Source organism: Rhinopithecus roxellana, chromosome 20, assembly GCF_007565055.1.
Source record: "Rhinopithecus roxellana isolate Shanxi Qingling chromosome 20, ASM756505v1, whole genome shotgun sequence".
Lineage (NCBI taxonomy): Eukaryota > Metazoa > Chordata > Mammalia > Primates > Cercopithecidae > Rhinopithecus > Rhinopithecus roxellana.
Genome location: NC_044568.1, coordinates 67,980,608 through 67,990,919, shown reverse-complemented (window position 1 = coordinate 67,990,919; position 10,312 = coordinate 67,980,608).

Sequence of the window (10,312 nt, the reverse complement as noted above, 5' to 3'; positions counted from 1 at the left end):
GTGATATTTAGCTGGGAAAGAGAAGAGGACGGCGACCTGGGAGACTAAAGGAGACAAAGACTTAAGCTTATTTGCAGGAGGCAAATTATAAGAAAAATCGTATAGGTTTATATCGTCTCAAGTTGCTGTTTTTGTAAACGAAAGCAATACTTCAGCAACCCTGAATTATTTACTTATTTTTTGTTCTGTCTTTAAACAATTTTTGCTTTCCCTTTATCACCAGAGGATTTTCCCAACATTTTGGCCTCTTGTTTTTTAAGGTAGACTTCCTTATCTCCAAATGTCAAGGGACACACTTAGTCTCTCTTATTTGTGGGTGGTGAAAAACATTAGCAAAGATTATACTGAAATTTGGCCACCAAGGAGAGACTTTAATGTAGTCAGGAGTTTTAATTTGTCTGCGTGTGAATTTGTCTTCTGCCTGCAACTTGGCTTTATTTTCAGATTTTCCGCTAGATCCACAAGGAAGTAAATGGCAGGATATGCTTAGTATTCATAATTAATTGAAGAGACTCTCAATGCTATTTTTATTTTTTAATTTTTTTTTTTTTTGTACAGTTGGTGTCTCACTGTGTTATCCAAGCTGGTCTCAAACTCCCAGCGTCAAGCAATCCTCCCACCTCAGTCTCCCAAAGTGCTGGGATTACAGGCATGAGCTACCGTGCCAGGCCGTTTATTCTTAATTATAACTAGAAAGATATAAGGGTTATGTTAATGGGGAAAGAAAACTAAGAGTTATTGAATCTATTGAGTGCCTTATAATATGCCAGCCCTGGTTCAGACACAAATATTTAATTCTTTTATTTAATATTTCTCAAACTTTGATATGCTTACAAATCACCTGGGGACCTTGTTAAAATACAGATTCTGATTCTGTAGGTCTGAGATGGGACCTGAGATTCTGCGCTTCTAACAAGCTTTCAGGTGAGGCCTATGCTGTGTTAACAAGGCTTGTAAAACCTTACAAAGTTGGTATTTTCTCATAACAAATGAAAATTGTTGCTCAGATGTTGCTCTCGACGTGGGCTTTTTCTGACACTTTGAAAAAATTTCATCTTTCTCCCCGTACTTACGTGTTTCTGCTTTAGTTTTCTCTATAGTTTTTACCACTTGTGAGTAGTTTGTAGAATTTACTTATTCTGTTCATTGTCTTTGTCTCTCATTAGAATGTAAGCTCATATTTAGTTCGTAAACTCCTGTTTACCTTTTTTTTTTTTTTTGTAAATGAGACAGAGTCTCGCTCTGTCGCCCAGCCTGGAATGCAGTGGCACAATCTTGGCTTACTGCAACCTTCACCTCCTGGGTTCAGGCGATTCTCATGCCTCAGCCTCCCGAGTAGCTGGGACTACAGGTGAGGTGCCACTATGCCCTGCTAATTTTTCTATTTTTATTAGAGATGGAGTTTCATTATGTTGGCAAGGCTGGTCTGGAACTCCTGAACTCAAGTGATCTGCCTGCCTTGGCTTCCCAAAGTGCTGGGATTACAGGTGTGAGCCACCGCACCTGGCCCCTAGTTTACTTTTATAGTTTCAGTGTCTTGAAAAGTGCCTGGCACATAGGAGACACTCAGTAATTACTATATAAATAAATAATTAGTTATGGTAATGAAATGGAAGATGACAATAAGGCTCAGACATTGGGAGGGATCGTTCCAAGATCACATTGCTGGTCAGGATCAAGCCAGGTTTCTGTGACCCCAGTTCCTAATTGGGTGGTGCGCCTGCTTGCAGCAGTCTTAGGCAAAATAATTGCATTAATTTTATTAAGATACTAAATTTCCAACTTTAGAAACTGATGTGTTTTATTTCACACTGAGTTCACTTTGTAGTTGTACAGACTAAGTAAGCTGTTTCGAAGCTTATTGGGTGTCACCAATCCTGACTCACTGAAGCAGTGTGGAATTGACTGAACTTAAAAAATTATTCTAGTTACACATGATAATTGTGGAAAAATGACACTGTTCAGATAAATAAAAATGAATATAGAGCTGGGCATGGTGGCCTGTTCCTTTAATCCTAGATACTTGGAAGGCTGAGGTTGGAGGATCACTTGAGCCCAGGAGTTCATGACCCTTCTGAACAGTAGGACCTTGTCACAAATACATTAATTAATTGAAATAAATTACAATCACCTGAAATCTTACCACATACAGAAAACTTAGATTAACCCTGGCCCAAAGTGCTATTTTTTTTTTTTTTTTTTTGAGATGGAGTCCTACTCTGTCGCCAGGCTGGAGTGCAGTGGCGCAATCTCGGCTCCCTGCAACCTCTGCCTCCCAGGTTCAAGTGATTCTCCTGCCTCAGCCTCCCAAGCAGCTGGGACTGTAGGCGCATGCCATCACACCCAGCTAATTTTTTTATATTTTTAGTAGAGACGGGGTTTCACCATGTTGGCCAGGATGGTCTTGATTTCGTGATCTGCCTGCCTCGGCTTCCCAAAGTGCCGGGATTATAGGTGTGAACCACCATGCCCAGCCTAAAGTGTTATATTTCTTAAGGGACTTCAGCATTAGCTTCCTAGTTTGTCTTTTTGCCTTCCAGTTTTGACCTTCTCCCATCTCCATCCTCCACTCTGCAGCCAGACTTATTTTATTGATTGATTGATTGATTGATTGAGACTGAGTTTCACTCTTGTTGCCCAGATCTTGGCTCGCTGCAACCTACACCTCCCGGTTTCGAGTGATTCTCCCACCTCAGCCTCCTGAGTAGCTGGGATTACAGGTGCCCGCCACCATGCCTGGCTAATTTTTGTATTTTTAGTAGAGACAGGGTTTCATCATGTTGGCCAGGCTGGTCTCGAACTCCTGACCTCCGGTGGTTCACCTGCCTTGGCCTCCCAAAGTCCTGGGATTACAGACATGAGCCACCATGCCCAGCCTTATGTTAACATTTTTAATTTATTATTTTTTTCAAGAGATAGGGTCTCTGTCACCAAGGTTGGAGTGTAGTGGCACAATCATTAGCTCACTGAAGCCTTGAACTCCTGGTCTCAAATGATCCTCCTGCTTTGGCCTCCCCAAGTGTTAGGATTATAGGCGTGAGCCATGGTGCCCAGGCCCAGACATATTTTTAAAACACCCTTTTTAATGGAAAATCCCTAGCCTGTGCAAGAGTGGGGAGAATAGTATAATAAAGCCCATGATCCTATTACTGAGCTTCAAGTCTCCCTCACTTTTCTTACCTGAACCCTAGTTCCTCCCTTAAAAGGTAGTCACTGGTTACTAGTTTTTGGCAAATCTTTCAGAAAGTTTTTTAAAGATGTACCTTTTGGCATCTATATGCAGAGCTTTCAAAATATGCAAATAGACCGGGCGCCATGGCTCACACCTGTAATCCCAGTCCTTTGGGAGGCGAAGGCGGGTGAATCACAAGGTCAGGAGTTCGAGACCAGCTTCGCCAACATGGTGAAATCCTGTCTCTACTAAAAATACAAAAAAAATTAGCCATGCGTGAAGGTGGGCACTTGTAATCCCAGCTACTCGGGAGGCTGAGGCAGGAGAATCGCTTGAACCTGGGAGGTGGAGGTTGCAGTGAGCCAAGATCCTGCCACTGCACTCCAGCCTGGGTGACAGAGCGAGACTTTGTCTCAAAAAAAAAAAAAAAGCAAATGGAATTTAACTGTATATAAAGTTCTGACATTTGCCCTTTTGAGCTAATAATGTGTCATTAATACACTTTCTTATAGCAAATCTAGGTCTACGTCATCATTGATAGCTGCATAGAATGGATTTGATTTCTTCATAATAGACGTCTTCATCTACTCAGAGGGCCAGCTACAACATCATTCTCCATCAGCCTCTGTAGGCCTGGAAAGGGCAAAAGCTGTGCCAGTGATGTTTCTAGAATCTTTAATTTTTCCACTGAGATAATGACTCTTTTGCACTTAGACTTTGGCAGTCTTCTATAACCAGTATCTCTGATGTTTTTCTCAATACTCATTTAACAATTTGTTGGGCACTAACTCTGTGCCACTGTTCTAAATACTGTTTATATAGGAATAAGCAAAACAAAGCTCTTGCCCTCTTTGAACTTGCAGTCTTGTTAGGAGAGATAGACTATAAGCAAATAATAAATATAAATCCCGTATAATATCCCATATGGTATCAGAAAGTGTGCTCAGCCTGTCACACCTGCTCGCCTTGATCAAATGTGGCAGGCCACCATGAATCATGCATCTTGGCGTTCATGCCCTGGTGTTGTCTCCAAAATTGACTATGAGCTTGGGCATGTGACTTGCTCCGGCACGTGAGATATTAGCAAGTGTAATACAAACAGAGACTTGAGTAACACTCATGTTGCAGCTTGTTCTCTTGGAATGCCAGCTCTTGGAACCCTGAGTCGTGTAGAGAAATCTGGCTACTTTGCAGGAGAGACCGTATGGAATAGAAGATGAATGCTTGGCCCTTCCCCAGTTATTCTAGCCATTCCAGATGGGGTCCCAAGAAATGAGAGTGAAAAAACCATTGTGGATATTCCAGCCATAGTAGATAGCATGTGAAACAGAAGAACTGCCCAGCTGAGCCCAGCCTAGGTTATATAAAATTCTGTGAAATAATAAGTCATCGTTGCTGTTTTAAGTCACTAAGTTTTGGGTGGTGTGTTGTGCAGCAACAGATAACAGAAAACTAGGCAATTAGTGAATTCTTTGTGAACGTAAGGTCCTTGGTAAATCAATTATCTGTCACTCAGTGCTAAGTTATGTAGCTACTCCCTAAATGTTAGCTCTGTCGCTTACTTTCTCGGTGTCATTTGCTGCGTTTACTCTTTCATTTGAGGGTTATTTAGGGCTGTCATGGAATATCACTCAGCTCAAGTGATATGATTAGAGTCTGAAGAAGTTCCTAAAGCTAGGCAGCATTTTGGAAGCATCCCAGCAGGACTGAGTTTGAGAGTGTGGAGAAACTGGAGCATGGTAGAGGATAAATTCTTAATGCCTCTGGCACCCTTCCCTGTAAGCTTTCTCCCTTTCATCTCCTACTGTGAAGGTAATAGAGAAGAGCATGGGCTGTGAGTCAGATCTATATTTGAATTTTGCCTTTCCTATTCACTGGCTAGGATATTTTAAATGGGTCACTTAATCTCTCTACGCCTCAATTTCCTGTATGTAAAAGAGGGATGATAGTAGTGCCTGACTCAGGTGAGGGGAGCCAGGGATGGGAGATGACTGGGCTGCCCTGAGCAGAGACGTATTTAAGAGAGTAGTGAGAAATAAGTTTACATTGGTTGGGTAGGACCGGGTTATAAAGGGCACAGGATTTTTATTGTAAGTCAGAAAGTGATATGAAAGAAGTGACATTTTTAGAAGGTTAATCTGGTAGTAGTCTGTGAAGTATAGATTAACAGGAAGAGAGCTAATGCTGGACGTGGTGGTGGCACCTGTAGTCCCAGCTACTTGGGAGGTTGAAGTGGAGTTCAAGACCAACCTGAGCAACATAGTTAGACCTTGTCTCTGAAAAAAGAAAGGAAAATTTTTTTTTTTTTTTTTTAAGAGAACTAGGAATCAGGGAAGCCCTGTTAGGAGGATTTTAAATAATTCTGTATGAGGTGACAAATACCCGGAGTGGCAGAGGGAACAGAAAAAGAAACAGGGAGATGCATTTCAGAGAAGAATGGACAAAAAATGGGTGATTGATTGCCTGTGAAATATGAAGGAATGGATGAATAAAAAATTACTTCAGAGTTCCCTGGCTGGGTGGCATGGCTCAAGGCCAAGGTGGGAGGATTGCTTAACGCCAGGAATTTGAGACCAGCCTGGGCAACATACCGAGACTTTGTCTCTCAAAAAAAAAAAAAAAAAAAAAAAAAAAAGGCTGAGCATGGTGGCATTCACCTATAGACCTATAGTCCCAGCTACTACTTGGGAGGCTGAGGTGAGAGGATTGCTTGAGCCCAGGAGTATGATGTTATAGTGAGCTGTGATTTTGCCACTGCACTCCAGCCTGGGTGACGGAGTGAGACTGTCTCTTAAATAAATAAAAATGAAAACTCTTGCTGGCTCATAATTTTTTTTTTAATTTTTGAAAATGTTAATATACTTACCAAAAAGATCTAAAAGCATGCTTTTTCTGTTCCTAAGAGTAATGCACACTCATTGTTAGAACTTCAAGCAGTACAGAAATATAAAGCATATAAAGTAAAAATCTCCCATAATCCCACCACCCACATATAATCACCTTTAACAGTTTGGTGTGTGTTCTTCTAGACGAAATGTTTGTTTGAAAGTTTTGAAGAACCTGCTTTCAGAGTGTAGTAGTAGTTTTTGTTTTGGGGTTACTCGATAACACGTCTCGTTTTTAATTTTTATCCCCTAAGCTCATAACTAATTATAGGTGTAATTAGTTACACATTTTGTGGTTGAGTCCCACAATTGCTCAGGAGCCCTCAGCTCTGCATATTTGACAAATGACCAGGAGACTTTTGCTCTGAGTCTTAGCCTTCTTCCAATGTAATCAGGGAACTTTTTTTTTAGAGACGGAGTCTTGCTCTGTCGCCTAGGCTGGAGTGCAGTGGCGCGATCTTGGCTCACTGCAAGCTCTGCCTTGTAATCAGGGAGCTTTTGATGTTCTGAGCCCTATCAATCCCTTTCATTTCATGTACTCTTTTTACTTTTGGGAACATTGCTTTGGGTTTTCTTTCTTTTAATATTTTTGATTTGACTATCAGATGACTGCTCCTACATTCTAAGATAACAAAACTTTTAGGTTAAGAATATCTTATGATGTCATGTGTTAAATAAAGCCTGCTTGCTGGTGTTTAGTGTCTGATTCAAAGTAGAGGTTATTTCATCTCTTACATGATGCTATTCGACACGGGGTAGACGTGTCTATTATGAGAAGCGTGTGAAGAAGATTCCCTTCTAATTTGTAATTAAGGATTTAATGGCTATCAGATGATCAAAGATTGGTTTTGATTTTTCTTATGTGTCAAATAAGGTTTAAGAATTGGAGTCCCGCCGGGCGCAGTCGCTCACACCTGTAATCCCAGCACTTTGAGAGGCTGAGGCGGGTGGATCACAAGGTCAGGAGATGGAGACCATCCTGGCTAACATGGTGAAACCCCGTCTCTACTAAAAATACAAAAAAATTAGCTGGGCGTGGTGGTGGGCGCCTGTAGTCCCAGCTGCTGGGGAGGCTGAGGCAGGAGAACGGCATGAACCTGGGAGGTGGAGCTTGCAGTGAGCCAAGATGGTGCCACTGCACTGTACTCTAGCCTGGGTGACGGAGCAAGATTCTGTCTGAGAAAAGAAAAAAAAAAAGAATTGGAGTCTGACAGAAACATCATTTTGTCTAAATGCATAGAGTGTAAAGAAGACCACTGGAAATCATAAAGAAGGCATTTTCCACATTGCCACTCCCCTTTTAAAAATAGAACTGACTTATAAAATCATCTCTGATATTGTAGCCACTAATGGGGACTGAATTTATTCAGAGGAATGCCGAAGGGAGGTATAAGAAATCCATTTTCTTTTGTTCATTGAATTTTGGACTTAACTTTGAGGGAACCTGATGAGAGTCTAAGGATAATACATTTTCCTCTCCTTTGATCATTTTTATCTTTCAGTTTAGGGAGTTAGCCCCCACAGACTACAGCATCTTAAAAGAGTTGTTAGTTTTGCTAATTCCAGAACGAGGAATAACGGTCTTACCAGCATTTCAGCAATACCTTGAACTTTGCAACCTCTATTTATCATCTTAAGAGATTTTGAAGAAAAAAGAATACATAGCAGAGATACCACCTTTAGCCTAGGCTGTATGTGTTTGTTGGGTTCAGACATCCTTGGGAATGTCTGGCAAACTGAGGTAGGCCCGCTGGATCTCTCATTGTATGAATCGCTGAGAGACCTGCAGTGGCATTCATCTTAAGAGAAGAGTCAGATACACTGGTTTGGCCCAGAAACACACCCTTAGTTTTTGGAAGGAAAATGATGATTCATGGTATAGTATGAATCTACCACTCAGAGTTGGCTCTCAGTTCAGCCCCTTATATCTGAGTCCAGAAAGCCACGTTGGTAAGCTTTATATAAAGAGTTGTTTCATAAAAGCTCTGTGAAACATTTGGGCACAAGTAGTAGCACTGCTCATGTTATTTCTCTAACAGAGTGTGATCCAGAATGTGGAGAGTGGCTGGGTGTGGTGGCTCACGCCTGTAATCCTAGCACTCTGGGAGGCCAAGGTGGGTGGATCACCTGACATCAGGAGTTTGAGACCAGCCTGGCCAACATGGTGAAACCCTGTCTCTATTAAAAATACAAAAATTAGCTGGTCATGGTGGCACAGTTGATAGCCCAATTAAGGCTATGGAATGGGGCTTTTACATTTGGTTGCCTGAGCCACCATTGGTTCTGCTATGACATGGACAGGACCACAAGTGGCAGCAGGAGGAGGCTGTAATGGTGGGGGAACTTCTGCTCTGTGTTGAATTCCATAGCACAGGATGCCTGAGTAGGCCTGAACTGGAGTCACAGGTACACCTCAGAGGCACTGAGGTGGGACTGGTTGTCCTGAGAGCAACCTGGAACAGCCTAGCCCCAGGAAAGGGTCTCAAGTGCACCAGCCCTGAACAGACTTGGGAGGCCGGCAAGGCCCCCAGCGACCAGGCCATAAGAGACATTGCATAGAGACTATTAGACATCAGCCATGGCATACCAAGGATGAGTGTGGGGACAGGCCCCTTTCCTTCATGGCCACTGAGTCATGTAAACCCCATCCCTCTCACCCCATGTGCCTGTACTCCTTAGGGAGAAAAGAGAGGGAAAGGAGGATGCCACTAAGAGATGGAAACTTTTTTTTTTCTTTTTTTTTTGAGACAGAGTTTCACTGTTGTTGCCCAGGCTGAGTGCAATGGTGCGATCTCAGCTCACTGCAACCTCCGCCTCCCAGGTTCAAACAATACTCCTGTTTCAGCCTCCTGAGGAGCTGGGATTACAGGCATGCACCCACCATGCCTGGCTAATTTTGTATTTTTTGAATAGAGACGGGGTATCTCCATGTTGGTCAGGCTGGTCATGAACTCCTGACCTCAGGTGATCTGCCTGCCTCGGCTTCCCAAACTGCTAGGGTTACAGGCGTGAGCCACCACACCTGACTGAAACTTCTTTTTTCAGATGGAGTCTCGCTTTGTTGCCCAGACTGGAATGCAGTGGTGTAATCTTGGTTCACTGCAACCTCAGCCTCCTGGGTTCAAGTGATTCTCCTGCCTCAGCCTCTTGAGTGGGTGGAACTACAGGAGTGTGCCACCATGCTCAGCTAATTTTTATATTTTTAGTAGAGACGAGATTTTGCCATGTTGGCCAGCCTGGTCTTGAACTCCTTGCCTCAAGTGATCCTCCTGCCTTGGCCTCCCAAAGTGCTGGGATTACAGGTGTGAGCCACCACACCTGGGCGAGATGGAAAATTTTCTTTCTTTCTTTCTTTTTTTTTTTTTTTTGAGACGGAGTCTCACTCTGTCGCCCAGGCTGGAGTGCAGTGGCTGGATCTCAGCTCACTGCAAGCTCTGCCTTCTGGGTTTATGCCATTCTCCTGCCTCAGCCTCCCGAGTAGCTGGGACTACAGGCGTCCACCACCTCGCCCGGCTAGTTTTTTGTATTTTTTGGTAGAGACGGGGTTTCATGGGGTTAGCCAGGATGGTCTTGATCTCCTGACCTTGTGATCCTCCCGTCTTGGCCTCCCAAAGTGCTGGGATTACAGGCTTGAGCCACCGCGCCCGGCGAGGGATGGAAACTTTTCTAAAGAGATTGCTTGCTTTAAACCAATTTGGGTATTTAATTTGATTTTGTTTTTGTAGAGATGGTGGTCTTGCTATGTTGCCCAGTCTGGTCTCAAACTCCAGCCTCAGGCAGTCCTCCTGCCTAATTTTTAAGAAGTTATTTTTTCCTATGTAATCAGCATGTGGGGGCTTGTGAAGGAAGGTTAGTTATGGACAAAAATAAGGGAGCACAGGTTCCCTGCCCATTTGAATGTCAGGTTAACTGTGAGTTAGTTTGTGTTCTATGTCGGTAGGTACTGTGATCCCAAACTCTGCACTTTCTTTTTTTCTTTTCTTTGAGACAGGGACTTGCTTTGTTACCCAGGGTGGAGTGCAGTGGCACGATCTCGGCTCATTGCAACCTCTGCCTCCTGGGTTCAAGTGATTCTCCTGCCTCAGCCTCCCAAGTAGCTGGGATTACGGGTGCCCGGCACCACAGCCGGCTAATTTTTGCATTTTTAGTTTCACCATGTTGACAAGGCTGGTGTTGAACTCTTGACCTCAGGTGATTCGCCTGCCTCAGCCTCCCAAAGTACTGGGATCACAGGCGCAAGCCACTGTGCCCAGCC